Source organism: Elephantulus edwardii, unplaced genomic scaffold (assembly GCF_000299155.1).
Source record: "Elephantulus edwardii isolate Elephantulus edwardi_28Jun2011 unplaced genomic scaffold, EleEdw1.0 scaffold00004, whole genome shotgun sequence".
Lineage (NCBI taxonomy): Eukaryota > Metazoa > Chordata > Mammalia > Macroscelidea > Macroscelididae > Elephantulus > Elephantulus edwardii.
This window is the reverse complement of record NW_006399754.1, coordinates 11,988,847-12,006,255: the sequence shown is the minus strand read 5'-3', so window position 1 is coordinate 12,006,255 and position 17,409 is coordinate 11,988,847. Positions and strand designations below refer to the sequence as shown.

Here is a 17,409-nt window from a genome sequence, read left to right as displayed (position 1 = left end):
AAAAGATCTAAACCCTGTTCTAGCCTGTACCATCTGCACTATCTCTGACCCACAAGAGCCCACTGCAGCAGTCACCATGTCAATCCACCTGGTTGAGGGTCTTCCTTCCCTTTGCTGACCCTCCACATTTTCCAACATCATGTCCTTCTCCAAAGAATAGCCTCTCCTAACAACATGCCCAAAGTTATGTGAGGAGAAACCTCATCATTCTTGCCTCCAAAGAGCACTCTGGCTGCACCCTCTTCATAGAAGTCAGTAACTCAAATTACATGTTGCATTGGGCAAATTTGCTGTAAAAATCCCTCTTTACATTGTTGAAAAGCAAAGATGACGCCTTGAGGACTAAGGTGTGCCTGACCCAAGCCACAGCATTTTCTTTTCTTATTAGAAATTATTAAACCAACCATTCCTACTTTGACCAAAATGGGGGGAAACCCCCCAAAACCCACACCCAAGCAAAAAGAAGATGGCCTTTTTTTTTTTTTTAGAAGATGGCTTTAAATGTTAAAGATATAGGTAACAGAATGCTTGAGTTTGGGATTGTTGGTTTATTTGAGTTTGGTTGGTTTTTTGTTTGATTTTTTTTTTTGTTTTTTTTCTGCAGCACACTTTGAATAAAGTCACGAGCTTGTTAGTAAAGCTTCACTGAGTTTTCTGGTAATTTTACAGAAACAAGCCCATCACTGTCCATGGGAAATGAGTGAGGGAGCGAAACGTGCTTTCAGATTATCCATGATCTCACTCATCTTGTCAGCTGGAATTAACATCACAGGGCACAGGGGCTACACTGACTGGGACACCACTAAAGGCTGCTCCCGGCCAGCAGGCTCAGCTCTCCTCCTGGACTGGCAGCTGCATTTCAGGATTGCCTTCTCCTGGAGAAATTCTTCCTCTGCATTTTCAAACACGAGCCTGTGTGTCTTTTGCCTGCTCTGGCGTTTTGTGGGTGTTTTTTGTTTGTTTGTTTGTTGTTGGGTTGTTTTTTTTTTTTTCTGCTTCCACAAATACTTTACTTATCAGACTATAAAAGTTACACTTCCCTCGTGGCTTGTAGTTTCGTGTGCCTTGTGCTAGTTCTTGCTGCTTCGGCTGGTGCCTGGGCAGGGTTGGTCAGAGCTGGGACATTGATGAGTCTTCACTCAGATCTGGTAGTGTCACCCAGCTGTCCAACCAGGCCCTTGTCACTGTGCTCAGAACCCACTCTTTAATTAGCTCTGCACACCTGGTCCCTTCTCTCAGTTAACTTTAAAGAGCTTATGGAACAAAAGAAAACAATCCCATCTTTCAGCTATGTCCACGTTATCATCTCCGACTTCTGATGCATCCGTTTGCCTGGTCACATCCTGTGACTTAGTTGGATTAAGTGTTCCCAGGAGCCAGTCGGATAAGCTGCTATTAATGTCTTAATTCTGTCATGATTGTTGTACGAGATCAACTGCAAACTCGATATTCAGTTCCTCATTAATGACCTCATCCTTCTTCTTCCTCACCCTCAACTCCATCTTCCTCTTTTTTTTCTTCTCACGCAGGAGCAGGGAAGCAAGGCGCTTGCAGATCCTTACTTCCCAAAGCTTGCCTCTTGTACCTGGAAGTCACGCTTCATCCCCACCCTTTGCCACCCCGGGATGCTCAGTCACTTCCTATGTATGTGAAAGCCAGATTATGAATAAGAAAGATTGACGAAGACTAGCTGGCTTTGGACTGTGATCTGGATTAAGAACATCGAACATACAAAGCACTGCCAGAAGAACAACAAAGTCTGGTTTGGAATTACAGCCAGAATGCTTCTTAGATGGGAGGACAGCAGCAGCACTTTGTCTCAGGGACATTAGATGTGTTATCAGGAGAGACCTGTCTCTGGAGAAGGATGTCGTCATGCTTGATAAGGTAGAAAGTCGAAGAAAAAGACAATGGACAACAGTGGCCACACCAAAAAGCCAGAGGACAGTGGTGCAGGACTGAATAGGCAGCATTTTGCTCTGTTGTCCGTGGGTCACAGTGAGTCCCAACCAACTCAACAACGCCCAACAACACCACCTTTGATAATTAGGAGGGGGTTGAAAAAGCACTCTCATAAAATATTTTGGTTTCAAAATCAGAAATAGTGCAGTTGATGAGCTGAAGTCTTGTCAGCAGCCACCTCTTAGAAATTCCAAGCCACCCAGAGCCTGGTGTCCTCCATGGCCTAGATGTTAAGTAAGCTCATTCCCCCAAGCTCCCCACTGAGACGTCGGAGGGGACACTGTTGTTGTTGTTGTTGTTATTATGTGCCGTGAGTTGCTTGCGACTCATAGCGACCCTATGTACAACAGCCCTAAACTCTGCTCTGTCCTGTGCCAATCGCACTGTCTCTGACACACCCATCCCAATTATCCCAGTCACTGAATCAATCCACCTCAGAGAGGGCCTTCCTCTACTGCGCTGTCCCTCGACCCTCCCAAGCATGATGTCCTTCTCTAAGGACCGGTCTCTCCTCACATGTCCAAAGTATGTTAGACGGAGCCTCAGAATCCTTGCCTCCAAGGAGCCACCTGGTTTAACCCTTTCTAGGACAAATCTGTTTTTTTTCCTAGCAGTCCATGGTATTCTTAATACTCTTCTCCAGCACTACAGCTCAAAGGCATCAATTCTCCTTCTATCCTCCTTGGTCATTGTCCAACTCTCTGATGCATAACAAGTGATTGTGAAGACCATGGCCTGTATCAGATGCACCTTAGTCTCCAGAGAGACACCATTGCTCTTCAGTACTTTAGAGAGGTCCCTAACAGCAGACTTTCCCATGGCAATGGGAAATGGAGTGGAAAATGGAGTCAGCTGAGTTTCCCCATTTATATTTGGGGAAACAGCTCAGCTGAGCTTTTCTGCCACCAGCGTGAGGATGTTTCCATGTTCAGGGATAATCTCTGCACAACTTGTTTATTTTCTCACCAAGAGTAAGCCTTTTTAGTTTAGGCAGTTTAATTGATAGTGGAAAATATTTCTTTTATCCAGCACCGTGCAGTGTGGTGAGAAGTGGTGGTTAGAATCACAGGCTCTAGAATCAGACAGCCTGAGGTTTGGATCCTGGCTCCACAATTTACTGTTGTTGTTGTGTTATGTACTGTTGAGTTGGAACCGATTCTTAGCTGACCCTCTGCTGGGTTTTCAGAGGCAGTAAATATCACGTGGAAGGAGATTGTCCATCTTTCTCCTGTGGAGGAGCTGGTGGATTCAAGATACGTGCCTTTTGACTGACAGCACGTCTTATCATGAAGCCACCAGAGCGCCTTCTGCTATTTCCTAGCATTGTGAAATATGCACATGACCTCATTTATTTGAGTGTAGGTTTTAGAAGTCTGTGGAGGTGGTTGGTGTATTTCGACGCCAAAGATGCTTTTCATATAAAGTGTACATTATTTATTTACTTCTTAAAAAATTGTTACCAACCAAACTACCGCAGGCTGCGGTAAGCAAGAGCCCTCTACCATGTCCACGTTGGCCCACACAGGCTCTCTTTGCTTCAAATATTATTATTTTTTTTAATCTGTGTTTTAGGTCAATTTCTCCTGCCTCCTCTGCATTGGTTTCTTTTCCTTTCGTTTTCTTTTTTAATAGAAAGTTTTTATTTTATACTGGTTTACTTCCACATTCTGTATACCTTGTTTTTCACACCAGATCTTTCCCAATTTCCTTAAACCACCACTCCCTCCACCAGTCAAATTGTATGACCCTATAATTACGCCCTCCACCCATCCTCAACCCTGTGCTCCCACCCTTCCCGCTTTAGTCCTCATACACATTTTATTAGTTATCTATTTCTACAATAATGATATTTATTATACAGTATTTGTCCTTATGGGACTGGGTTAGTTCTCTCAGCATAATGCACTCCAGTCCCTCCAAAGTTAGGTAGTGATTTACAAAATCATTGCTGCTGTGTAGTATTCCATCATGTGTATGTACCATAATTTCTTACTCCATTTGATTGTGGTTGGACATGTGGACTGTTTCCATGTTTTTGTGATCATGAAAAACACTGCTGCGAACATTGATGTACAACTCTGCATTGTTTTTATGGGATAAATCAATCCTTTTGTGCACTTCTTTGTAATTAAAGGTGACACTGCTTTGTCTATCTGTAGGAAATCTTCCTTTATGGGTAGATTTACAAGAAAATGTGCAAGCATTTCCCCAACAATAAATTTCCAGCTCAATATCAATGTCTATATTTTATACACCCCTTATACATTTTCATTGTGATACTGGCTTATGGTGCAATCTTCTCTGAAGACTTATAAAATGGCAATTAATTTCGACATGTAGTTTTCACATTTCATAGACCTCAACTGAAATGATGTCATCGACAGCAGTGACCAAGCCTGGGCATGAATGACAAGGACAGCTGCTTACCAGCACCGCCTGAACGATACTGACTTTAAAATGCCAACAGTTGTAAAATGCACCAAGGATTTGGAATTTATCAGTAAAAAGCCCCATATGTTTTAGAATTAAGAAAGAGTGGTGCCTCCCTCTGGGAGCTGTGATGATGAAATGAATGAGCCCTCTGCGCATACTAACTCTCTCTCATTGTTGTTGGGTTGATTTTAGCTCATAGATAGCTGGTCCTCCACTGGGTTTCACACGGGAGGAGATGGCCCGCTTTTTCCCTTCAGAACTACGGGTGGATTCGAAACACCTTTGGGTCTGCAGCATGGATTATACCACCAGAACTCCCTGCATGTAACCAGCACTCATTAAATGCCAGGAATCATTATTCTATTATAAACAAGTCGATGATATGTCCTAATCTGTTCCAAATAGGAACAGATTCTAAAATGCTTACAAGAGAAGGGTATCATTAGTAAATGAGTTGAATGCAGACTCCTTTTCTTCTGAAGGAATGTCTATGTATTTCTCTATCTTCTGTTATTTAGCCATTTAGGAAGTATTTACTGAAATCTTATAAGCTGGTCCCATACAAAGGGCCTTCCAGACAGGTGGTAAGTATTCAATGAGATCAAGGCCAGTGTTTTATGGGAGTGTTGGACAAAAATCTTGGGAGCCCAGAATCATGGTCAATATATGTTTCAAAGCAGAAGACAATCAGAGATTCAAAGAAGCAATGAAAACAAAATAGTTTGTTATTGTTATTGTTATGTGCCATCGAGTCATTTGCGACTCATAGCAACCCTATGTACAAGAGCTCTAAATGCCGTTCTATCCTGTGCCAACCTCGCCATCTCAAACGCACTTATTCCCACCACTCAACTCACAGAATCGATCCATCTCATCGAGGGTCTTCCTCTCCTGCTCTGTCCCTCCACTCTGCCAAACATGATGTCCCTCTCCAAGGACCAGTCCTTCCTTGCAACATGTCCAAAGTATGTCAGAAGAAGCTTCAGAATCCTTGACTCCAAGGAGCATTCCGGCTTCTCCTTCTCCAGGACAAACCTGTTTGTTCTCCTAGCAGTCCATGGTATATTCAACACTCTTCTCCAGCACCACAGCTCAAAGGCATCAATTCTCTTACTATCAACTCTATTCACTGTCCAACTCTCTGATGCATAGCACATAATTGCGAAGACTATATAGCCTGGATCAGGAGCACCTTAGTCTTCAGCCTGACATCGTTGCTCTTCAGTACTCTTGATAGGTCCCTCACAGCTGACTTTCTCAATGCAATTCATCTCTTGATTTCCTGGCTGCTGTTACCAAGAGTGTTGATTGTGGAGTCAAGCAAACTAAAACTGTTAACTATCTCAATCTCTTCACCATCCATACTGATGCTGCCAATTGGCCCAGTGGTGAGAATCTTTGTTTTCTTGATGTTGAGCTTCAATACATATAGGAGGCTGCAGTCCTTGACCTTCTGCAGCAAGTGCTTCAGGTCCTCCTCAGTTTCAGCAAGTAGGGTTGTGTCATCTGCATAATGCAGGTTATTGATGACTCTTCCACCAATCCTGATGCCACATTCTTCTTCGTCCAGCCCAGAGTCTCGGATGATCTGTTCTGCATAACAGAATGGAGACAGACATCCCTGACGGACCCTCTTCTTGATTTTGAACCATGTAGTGTCTCCTTGCTCTGTTCTGACGACTGCCTCTTGGTCCAAGTATAGGTTTCGCTTTAGCACAATCAAATATTCTGGGATTCCCATTCTTCTCAGAGTCAGCCACAGCTTGTTGTGATCCACACAGTCAAAAGCCTTTGCATTGTCAATGAAGCACAGACAGACATTCTTCTGGTATTCTTTGCTTTCTACCAAGATCCATCTAACATTAGCTAATAGTTTGGGTAGAAATCAGAAAAGCACAAGGCCACAAAGATAAGGAATGAAGGAAACACTGGACGAGGCAAAATGTTTGCTTACACTTGGTTTTCTTCCGGGGCTCCTGAGTGGTACCAGAAATTTAGAGGTTGGAGTCTATTCAAAGGTACCTCAGAATAAAGGTCTGGCTATCTGCTCGTAAAAATCAGCCACTGAAAACTCTCCACAGCTCAGTTGGCAAAGTGACCCACGTGGGGTCAGCAAGAGTGGGAGTTGACTCCAGAATAGCTGGGCTCACGTGTTTCTCCAAGTCAACATCTGCCCCTAACTTTACACTTTAATACATTTCTTTAGGAAATCCTTGAGGCATTGCAAGCTGGTTTTAATATTTCATTGCAGAGTAAGCTTGACTTGTCTGCAAACATGGCTTCTAAAATGTTTAAGGCTGATTTTAGCTCTTCTGATTTTCTCGATCAGTTATTGTTTAATGTGCGCTGTCTTTACAATGGATACATCTAGTTGTGTGATAGAAAAGTCTTTTAAGCAATATTGCTATTTATCATAGCCAAGGAAGGACCTTTAACAAATGTCCAAAATAGTCTCTTGTTTTAGGGAAAAAAAACCCTAAAACAAAACAAAAACAACAGAAAGATCTCATTAATAAAAAACGCAAATCCCGAATAAGGAACATGGGCTTGGTTTACTTCTATAATTGGCCTTTGGGTAAAGAGGTAAAGGACATGAACTTACTATTAAAAGAAAATTTTTACAGCTGTTTGTCATAGTGAAATTATTCCGCCCCCAGGTCAAGAATGATATAAAAAAAGGATATACACATATGGTTATAATAGATACTTATCAACAAAATAAAATAATTATTAATGAAATGTTTCTTTTACATAAATATGTATTAAGCCTTTAGAAATAGAAAAATATCAACATGGCAAAGTAGCAGTGATGAATGACTTAAAAGATTAGTGTAACCAGCTTCTTGTTTGGCTTAAATAATAAAGACAGTTTTGACACCACAACAATGGCTATGTCTTATGACAGTCACTAAGGTTTATTAGTAATGTATTAAAAATTCCAAGGCCCCATCCCGAACCTACTCAATTAGAACATAGGATTTGACCTATGACCCTACTTTTAACAAACATTGCAGTTAATTTTTAGATATCTAAATTCTGAGAAACTCAGCATATACATTCTTTAAAACATTTCTCTGTCATCCACATGTCTACTGCATGTTTTGTTTGCATTGTATGAAATAATAATACACAGTAAGGTGGGAAAAAAGATAAATGTAAAAGAAGTGTGGTGGGAGAGGTTCCTCTGGCTGGCGGGGAGGGAGCACGTGGAGGCTGAGTCCTGAGAGGCAGAGGCTGACTCAGCTTACACACCCAGCCCCCAGGGCCTCCTCCTACCTTTCCCAGTGCTGTTCCACCTGTCGCCCATCACAGCAAAGACATGGTGAAACCCATGTGAAATTGCTCCTCCTAGATTAGCCAGCAAACACAATTAACGCCCTCAGAAGGGGGCAGTCACCTCTCACGCGTTTGACAGCCTAAAAAACCCAATGGCTTGTCAGCTGAGTTGGCTCTGAGCCCATGGCAGTGAGTTGAGTGGGTACCTTGGTCCATACAAGCTGGCACTTGTTAGTGATTAATTCACCGTTTTACCAGGTCTGATACAAATCACCTGTCCCACAGTATTCTTTTTTTAAAATTTTTGATGGTTTTTTTTTACTAGTTTATTTATAAAATTCTAATACAAATTTGAACAAATTCTTTCAATTTCCCTCCCCCACCCCAACAAATTGTAGAATCCAATAATTAATCCCCTTCCCCCCCTGTACATCCACATCCCTCTGCTACCAGCCTCTTCTACCCATCCTGGATCCATATACTCATTCTACAATAACGGTTTTATACAATATTTATCCTTGTAGGACTGAATTAGTTCACTCAGCATAATGCTCTCCAGTCCCTCTCAAGTTAGGTAATAATTTACAAAGTTATTGCTCCTGCGTGTGCCCCACAGTACTCTTTACATCTCTGTTGAGTTCAGTAGTTCCTTGCAATGGGCACATGCACACTTACCAGTTTATTAGAGAATTAACAAGCTGGTCTGCTAACCCAAAGGCCCTCTCTGATGATGGAATCCACCAGCAGCTCCTCCCTGGAGATTTATGGCCTCAGAAACTCACTGCAGGGTCAGCTGTGAGTCAGACCTGGCAGTGACGTTGGGTCATCTGAGTAGCAGTCTACAGGTCAGGATGTAGTCAGGACATCTGAACCATGCCTCTCTTGCCCTCATGGTCTAGCTGGTCTCTGCTCTGCTCTGCTCTGGCAAGTGTTACAAAGCTCTTTTTCTCCACCACTCAGTCCCCATCGACACTCCACTCCACCAGTCTCCTGCCAAAAGGCACACAGCTTTCGCTGAAACATCCTGCTCCATGGGCGAGACACCTGGTTCTGCAGCCACTGTTCCTTTACTGCGTGAGTGCGGTGGTAGTGTCTCCAGGAAGCTTCCGGTGTAGGTGCCTGAGTCATCTCTTCCTCTTGGTGACACTCTGAAGTCTTACGTCCCGCACTGGGTTGTTTCATTTTAAGCCTCACCTAAACCAAACTCATTGTGGGAGTGGGTTCCGACTCACAGTGACCCCTCATTGCGTAAGTCTATATGCGAGGAGACTGTTGCTTTTTCTCCTGCAGAGCAGTGGGTGGATTCCAGCCACCAACTTTGCACTAGACGCACAACAACGTGTGTATTAACCATTTCCACCCCTAGTGCTAGTGAGTCAGAATTGACTAACAGCAGACCCTCCACTGAGTTTCTGAAGCTGTAAATTCCATGGCGGGAGATTGCTCATCTTTCACTGGGCGAGGAGGTAGTCATGGAGGGTCATGGCCTTTTGGTTAGCAGTGCAACTCCCTACGGACTGGGTCACCAGACCTCCATGCCATCAGAATGTGTCCAACTCTGACCCCAGAAGCACTAGTCACTGTTGCTATGTGCTGTCAAATAGCCTGTGATTCATAGCAACCCCTTTTCACAATAGCGCTGAACCCTGTCCTATCCTGAGCTGATCTCACTGTCCCTGACAGGCCTGCCTGCATTGTTTCAGTCACTGTATCAATCCATCGCATCCAGTCTTCCTCTCCTGCCCTGTCCCTCCACCCTTCCAAACATGATGTTCTTCTCCAAGGATTGGTTTCTCTTGGAAACCCTTGCTATATTTGACAGCCAACGCCATAATTCAAAAGCCTTGAGCCCATGTAGACTATTAGATAAAGCACTGAGGCTGAGCCTCCTATGAAAACACAAAAAGTAGGGGAAATAGTTGCAAATAGCTGCTAATAATTAGAATGTGAAACGTATGAATCTAAGAAAATTGGACATTGTTAAAAAAATAAATGAAATGCAAAAGAGATATATAACTAGGTATTTCTGTCATCACAGGAGACTAGAGCGAGGGCTACATGGTGGAGGGGACCTGGGGGAGGGTTTGTAAAACAATGAAAGAATCTTTTCTTTTACTTTTCCATAATTTCTGGACTCATGTACTTATAACTTGTTAGTCAAATTTGTGTCTTCTAGGTTGCAACATCCCCATGATACATCTTCAAGGATATGAACATGTACGGCCAAGCACAATCAATAAGAGTGCATCTAAATTCCAAAATCAATCTCCATAACAGTCTATGTGTTTCCTACTGCCAAAGGGGCCCTTTAGAGTAGTGAGAGAAGATCTTCACCCTGAAACTCACAGCGTCCCTTTTCAGCAGGAAGTAGCTAAGAGAATACGCCATCCCCTTTTCCTTATGACTCAGGGTGAAGTCTCTCTCAGGGAGGAGTGATAGGGAATGGCAAAGGACACACTGACAAAGAAGATTAATCAGAACTGGCTTTGACAAGCACTGTGGCATTTGGACAAGAACAAACTGGGAGGAGGGTAGAGAGAATAGTGCAACAATGAATGAATGGAAACCCAAAATCTCTGTAAATGTTTATGAAAATTAATAAAATATAGAAAAAAAATAAATGAAATGCGTAAATATTGGCATAGTAGACATTGTTGAACTGAGATGGATTGGCGTTTGATTTTGAGTCAAACAATCATATCATGTAAAATGCTGGGAATGAAAAAGTGAGGGGAAAATGAGGTTGCATTCAGTCAAGAAGACCATTTCTAGATCCATCCTGAAGTACAGTGTTGTGAGTGACAGGATACAATGCATATGCATACAAGGGAAGACCTGTTAACACCATTGTTTCTCCAATATATACACCAACAACTAAAGTCACATAAGAGAAAATAGAAGATTTAAAAAAAAAAAAAAGAAGATTTCTACTAATTTCTGCAGTGTGACATCGATGGAGCAGTCAACCAAGGTTCATTAGTAACAGAAGACTGGAATGCAGTTAGGAACAAGGAAGAAGGATCAACAGTGGGAAAATATGGGCTTCGTGAAAGAAGCAAGGCTGGAGATAGAATAACAGAATTTTGTGCAACCAGTGATTTCTAAAAACTACAAATGGTGCCTATACACATGGATCTCACTGATGGACTACACAGGAATCAGACTGACTACAGCTGTGGAAAGAATTGTTGGAGACGCTCTATCAGCAGTGAAATCCAGGCCAGGTGCTGACTGTGAAACAGTCCACCAACTACTCATATGCAAGCTCAAATTGAAGCTAAAGAAAATGAAAACAAATCCACAAAACACAAAATGTGGCCTTGAGTCTATCTAACCTGAACTTAAAAAGCCATCTCAAGAACAGGGTTGAGTCACTGAACTAATGAACAAACAGATGAACTGTGGGATGATATCAGGAATATCAGCCATGAAGAAAGCAAATGGTCATAAATAAAGAGCAAGAAGAAAACGGCAAGATGGATGTCAGAAGAGACTCCTATTGCATTAGAGCACCAGGAAACCAAAAAAAAGGAAGAAATGAGGAAGTTAAAGAACTGAAGATTTCAAAGGGAAGCTCGTGAAGATAAAGCAAAGCAGTATAATGAACTATGCAAAGCGATGGAGTAAAAAAAAAATCAAAAGGGAAGAACATAATCATCATTTCTCAGGCTGAAGGAACTGAAGAACACACCAAAACCTCATATTGCAATACTTAAAGATGTTTTGAGTGAAATATCCAATGATTCAGGAAACATCAAGAGAAGATAGAGGGAATACACAGTCACTGTACCAAAAAGAATTGGCTGACACAGAATTTTTTTTTTAACATTTTCCAAAAAAATTTATTGAAATTCCATTTTTATTAGTTTATTGAAAAAAAAAACAAAGATCTTAACTCAGTGATCACATATACAAAGGCAAAGTAAACTCACAAGGAACTAATCTTCTCATCATTTTGGAGGTGCTAGCAGATCACTAGCCTGATGTCTTTTCCATTTCATGAGTTTTCATGAAGCTGCAAAAAAATTGCTAGCTTTAATATCATTATCTAGACTTCAACTTAATGTGTAGTTTAGGGTGACACAGAATTTAATGAAACAACATATGAACAAGAGGAGGAGATTCAAGCTGCTCTGAAAGAATTGGCAAAAAAGAAGTCCCCATCAATGCCAACCAGCCTATTTCAATAAATAGAAGCAGCCCTGGATGTGCTCGCTAGGGTGTACCAAGAAATCTGGAGAACAGATTAGAAATCTATGTTCCTTCCTTGCTCTGTTCAAACAACTACTTCTTGATCTATATATAGGTTTCCCATGAGCACCCTACAAGAATTCCCGCTGTGTCGGATTAGGACTGATGTGTGGAGGGGGGTGTTGAATTTGACCCTTGTTATTAGGCGCCATCGAGTCGAGTACGACTCATAGTGATCTGAACCCTGTCCTATCCTCACACTTTCTAACACACTGGATCCCATTATGCAGTAACCGTGGTCCATCCACCTGGTCGAAGATCTTCCTCTCCCTTGCTAACCCTCCCCCCTTCCCAGCACCATGTCCCTTTTCAGGGAACAGCCCCTCCTAGCAACATGCCTGAAGTTTATGAGGTGAAGCCTCATCATCTTTGCCTCCAAAGAGCACTCTGGCTGCACACTCTTAAATCCTCCTAAAACATTTCATTTTCCCGTTTACATGATGTGCTAATCCTCCTAAAACTCTTTGCTTTATCAGATCATGAGGAATCATTACATAGTTTACACATTATATCATTTTATAGATGTATTTTTTTAATAACAATTTTATTCATAACAGCTGCTGACCAAAAAATTGTTCAAGGTTTGAGTTTGCAACAGGCAATTAACATTTGAAGGAACTAACACTTCGTTAATAATAACCTAAAAGGGAGACGCGTCCTTTTTAGACTGGAAGGACAGTTGAATGAGACTTCCTGAACAGGCTGGAGCCCTTTGTTGCCTTATCCTGGAGGGAAAGTTTTGAGGAAGACCTCTACTAAGTTGAAGAGCTCTTTTGATGGTTGTTTTTGCCTCCTCACAGGCAATCCGTAGCTGAGGGTCACTTCTTTTCAGACAAGACCTTCTGATCCCGTGTCAAAGGTGACCCTCTCTCACTAAGAAGAAAAACATCAACTCTTTTTAACTGCATTACTGTTAGGTTTGCTCTGAATCACAGACTATTTTCCTCTTTACGTGATGTGTTCAATCAAAGTCTTCTCCCCTGAGACAGACCGAGAAGGCAAGTGTTTGGCTGACGTAGGTAGTCCAGGTGTTCCTTCTTAAGAACCTTTAATTCAGGTAAGAGCTTTCAGGAGCTGTTCTAGTGACGCCTGTCTCTGGTGACGCCTGACCTTCTAGAAGGCAGCCCTCTTGAAAGAGCACTTCCTGTGATGACTACGCACTAACTAGGTAGACATCGTCTAAAAAGAGAACCTTGCAGTCCTCATCCTTTGAAGACTAACAAGTGAAACAGAGAAGCTGTCTTGGAGTCCAGGTACTTGAACCTACTGATTTGCATAATCTCTCATTTTCTAAAAGAACTTAACTAATTGCTGATGAGTCGGAACCAACTCATAGCTGAGCCTCCAGTGGGTTTTCAGAGGTTGTAAATCAGGTGGGAGGAGACCATCCATTTTTTCTCCCCTGGAGAAGCTGGTGCATTCAAACCTCAGGCCTCTTAGCTCGCAGCCCAATTCCTTCCCCACTGACCCCCACAGCTCGCTGACTCTTAAACGTGCTAGGTAAACATGAACTTTTTACCCTGTCCCTAACCCAGCCTGGCCTACAAGTACCCTTAAAACTTTCCCTTGCTGAGACAGATTTGGGAAATCCAGGCCCTGTCTCCTATATTAAAAACAACCAAAAAGTCATTGCTATCAAGTCAGATCAAATTCATACCTGACCATCCATGGGATTTTCAGAGCTGTTTGTTGTTGTTAGAAGCCGTTGAGCCAAGTACAGTTCATGATCCTATTTACAACAGATCTGAACACTGTCCTGTCTTGTGCTGTCCTCACAATCTCTGGCACGCTCGAGCCCATTGCTTGACTGTGTCAACTCAACTGGTCAAGGGTTTTCTTTATTGCCCATCCAGCTTCCAAAGCATGATGACCATTTCCAAGGAATAGCCTCTCCTAGCAACATGCCCAAAGTATGTGAGACAAAGCGTCATCATTTTGCCTCCAAGGAGCACTTTTGGCTGCATTTTCTTCAAGACATATCCATTTGGTTTTTTTGGCAGTCCATGGGATATTCCGTAGTTTTCTCTAACACCACAGTTCAAAGATGTCAATTCTTCTCTCATCCTTGGTCATTGTCCAGCTGTCAGATGCATAGCAAGTGATTTGGAAGACCATGGCTTAAATAGGTGCACCTTGTTCTCAAACTGACATGATAAGTTCTCAGTAATTTTGAGAAGTCCCTGACTGCAAACTTTCTTAGTGTGTCTGGGAAATCCGTCTGCTGATTTCCTGACTGCCAGTACCAAGTGTCTTGATTGTGGATCCAAGTAAGATGAACTTTCATGCCTTTCTCCCTCTGTCATGATGTTGCCTATCAATCCAGTGGCAAGGATTTTCGTTTTCTTCACACTGAGATGGAATTCGTATTCAAGGTGGCAGTGTTTCACTTTCTACAGCAAGTGCTTCAAGTTCTCCTCACTTTCAGAAGCAAGGTTGTATCATTCACATAATGAAGTTTATTGATGAGTCCAATCCTGACAGCACATTTTTTTCTTCTTGAAAAATTTGCTCAGAGTTATGTATTGTTAAGGATCTGAATAATTTGGTAAGTCGTGCAAGGAGGCTGGGAGGCAAGAACATGGAGGCAGTTGTGAATGAGCTAAGGTAGGATTGAGGATTCTTGTTAGCCTACTGAGGTAGAGGTCAAATGAGGTGGCTAGGACTGAGCCCTGTCCAATCAGAACCAGGGGACCAAGAAGATTAGACTGAAGTGCCTCACAATTCTGACAGGCATAGCCAAGCAAGTAGCCTGTTTAGTGTTTTAGGTCCATGAGTGACATCAAGAACAACTGACAGGAACTGCCCTTTGAACTCTCTGCAGCCTCATCCCATTGGCCCAGACCCAAGCCTGGAGGCATGTCAAAAAGCGGGAGCCTTCGGCTGTGTTAAACCATGCCACACGTGGAAAGGGGTCTTTTCGCCATCGCTTACTTCAGAGATCTGACCCGTGTCGTTCTATGGGACAGCTCTTTTTTTTTTTTATATATTTGAAATACAACTTTATTCTGGTTCTAAACGAAAAGAATGGGAGTGACAGTAACAAACAAGATTTTACCACAGAATATTGTGGTTTGACTGTAGCAGTCTTGTATTTGAAACTCAAAAAGGAAACTGCCTTCCAAAACAGCTAAATATGCAGGTCCAAAAAATGAAGGGTTTTTTTAACTGCCACACTCACTCCGAAGCCCATTCATCTTTCCTTCAGCATCCCAAAGATTAGCACATGTTCTCCTTAGCTAGATAATAAAGTGGCAAACACGCGGCACCACTGACATCACAGGACAGTTGCCTATAAAACTAGACTTCTGACGCTGGGCTCCAGCTTCGTTCTCTCACAGATCGTCATCCTCGTCCGGGAGAGCAGTTGTCTGCACAACCTCTAAATCATGCTCATATTGTGCTGGGTCCATGACAACTTCTGGTGGGGCAAGAGCAGGCAGGGCCACAGACTCCAAGTTAGGGTCTCCGATTAGTTTTCTAGCAAGCCAAAGGAAAGGCTTTTCAAAGTTGTAGTTACTTTTGGCAGAAATGTCGTAGTACTGAAGATTCTTCTTTCGGTGGAAAATGATGGATTTTGCCTTAACTTTCCTGTCCTTAATGTCCACTTTATTTCCACACAACACAGTGGGGATGTTTTCACATACTCGAACCAGATCTCTATGCCAGTTAGGCACGTTCTTGTAGGTAACTCTCGATGTTAGATCAAACATTATAATGGCACACTGGGCTTGGATATAATAGCCATCCCTCAGTCCCCCAAATTTTTCTTGGCCAGCTGTATCCCATACATTGAATTTAATCAGTTCTCTGTTGGTGTGGAACATGAGAGGATGGACCTCCACACCCAAGGGGGCTACATACTTCTCGAATTCACCAGATGACGTTTCACGAATGTCGTTTTGCCAGTACCACCATCACCCACCAACACGAGTTTGAACTGGACTTGGGGTTCTCCTTGGGCGGCCATCGTGATGGTTCTTCCAGAAGCGTCTCTGGGCCCTGTCTGACTGAGGGATGGAAAGATGGCAGAAGCCGGGACAGCTCTTTTATAATAAAACTATCTTCGTTTTCTCCTTCACTCCTGTCTCCTCACCCTGCCTCTCAATCATGTGTTCTAACCAGGGCTCGGCCTGAGCCAGGTTGTTTCTGAGCAGGACATAACCAGGCTGAGATTGGGGATTCATGCACAGCTGATCTTTCTGTTGGCTCCCAACGAACCAGGGCATTCACTGTATGCAACATGTTGTTGTTGTGTACCGTAGAATTGGAATCAACTCATAGATGACTCTCCAGCAGGCTTTCAGAGGCAGTTAATCTACACAGGAAAGGACTGCCCATCCTTCTCCTGCAGAGAGCAGCTGGTGGCCTTGAACCCTGTACCTTGGGCTTTGAGCGCAGCTTCTTGCCACTAGGCCACTAGAGCTCCCTCTGTAGCATGGAGTTAGTTGTATATATAATAAACCTGCTTTTGCGTTTCCCGCTATTGTCTCTAAGATTGGTTTTTGCAGTAGACAGAGGCAGCACCATGGTTTTCTGGTAGCATGTTCACCCAGAGGCATCTCAGAGAAACATCTGAAAAATCAACTACCACCCCCCCCCCCGAAGCTCCATTCTACTGACACGTGGGCTGCCGAGAGTCAAATTCAACTGAGCACGTATATCACCTCGTCGAGAGTCTTCCTCTCCTTCTTCGTTCCTCCACCATCCCAAGTCATAACTTCTTAGCAACATCCCCAAGTATGTGAGACAAAGCATTATCATTTTTGACTCTAAGGAGCACTCTGGCTGCACTTTCTCCAAGATACATCTGTTCGTTCTTCTGACAGTCCATGGACTATTTAGCATTCTTCTCCAATACCACAGCTCAAAGATATACATTTTTCCTTTTCTTATCCTTATTCATTGTCCAGCTCTTAGATGCATAGCAAGTGACTGAAAAGACCATGACCTGAATCAGGAGCACCTTACCCCTCAAAATGACATCAATGCTCCTTAATAATTTGGAGAGATCCTTGACTACAGACTTTCCCAATTCAATACATCTTCTGATCTCCTTACTGCTGGTACCAATTCTATTGATTGTGGTTCCAAGTAGGATAAAGTTTCTGACAGTTTCAGTCTTCTCTCTGTCTGTCATGATGTTGCCTATTAGTCCAGAGGTGAGGAGCTTTGTTTTCTTGATGTCGAGATGCAATCTATCTTGAAGGCTGAGTGTTTAGCATTCTGCAGTAGTCCTCTTCACTTTCAGCAACAAGCTTGTGTCATCCACAGAATGAAAGTTGTTGATGAGTCTTTCTCTAATCCTGATGTCACATTTGTCTTCATAGAGTCCTGCTTCTGGCATGATTTGTTCAGCATACAGGTTGAATGGGTATGGAGAAAGGACACACCCCTGACACATACCTTACCAATGAATATATTTGGTAGGAGTTACTATTTACCAAAGCTCAGAGAGAGCAGGCGATGTGTCCGGTGCGTTAGCACTCA

The 17,409-nt window shown here is 42.7% G+C and overlaps 1 pseudogene; it reads right to left on the bottom strand.

The window, feature by feature from the left end:
- Positions 1 to 15,254: 15,254 nt before the first annotated feature.
- LOC102856087 lies at positions 15,255 to 15,889 on the bottom strand (annotated as a pseudogene).
- Between the last annotated feature and the right edge of the window lie 1,520 nt (positions 15,890 to 17,409).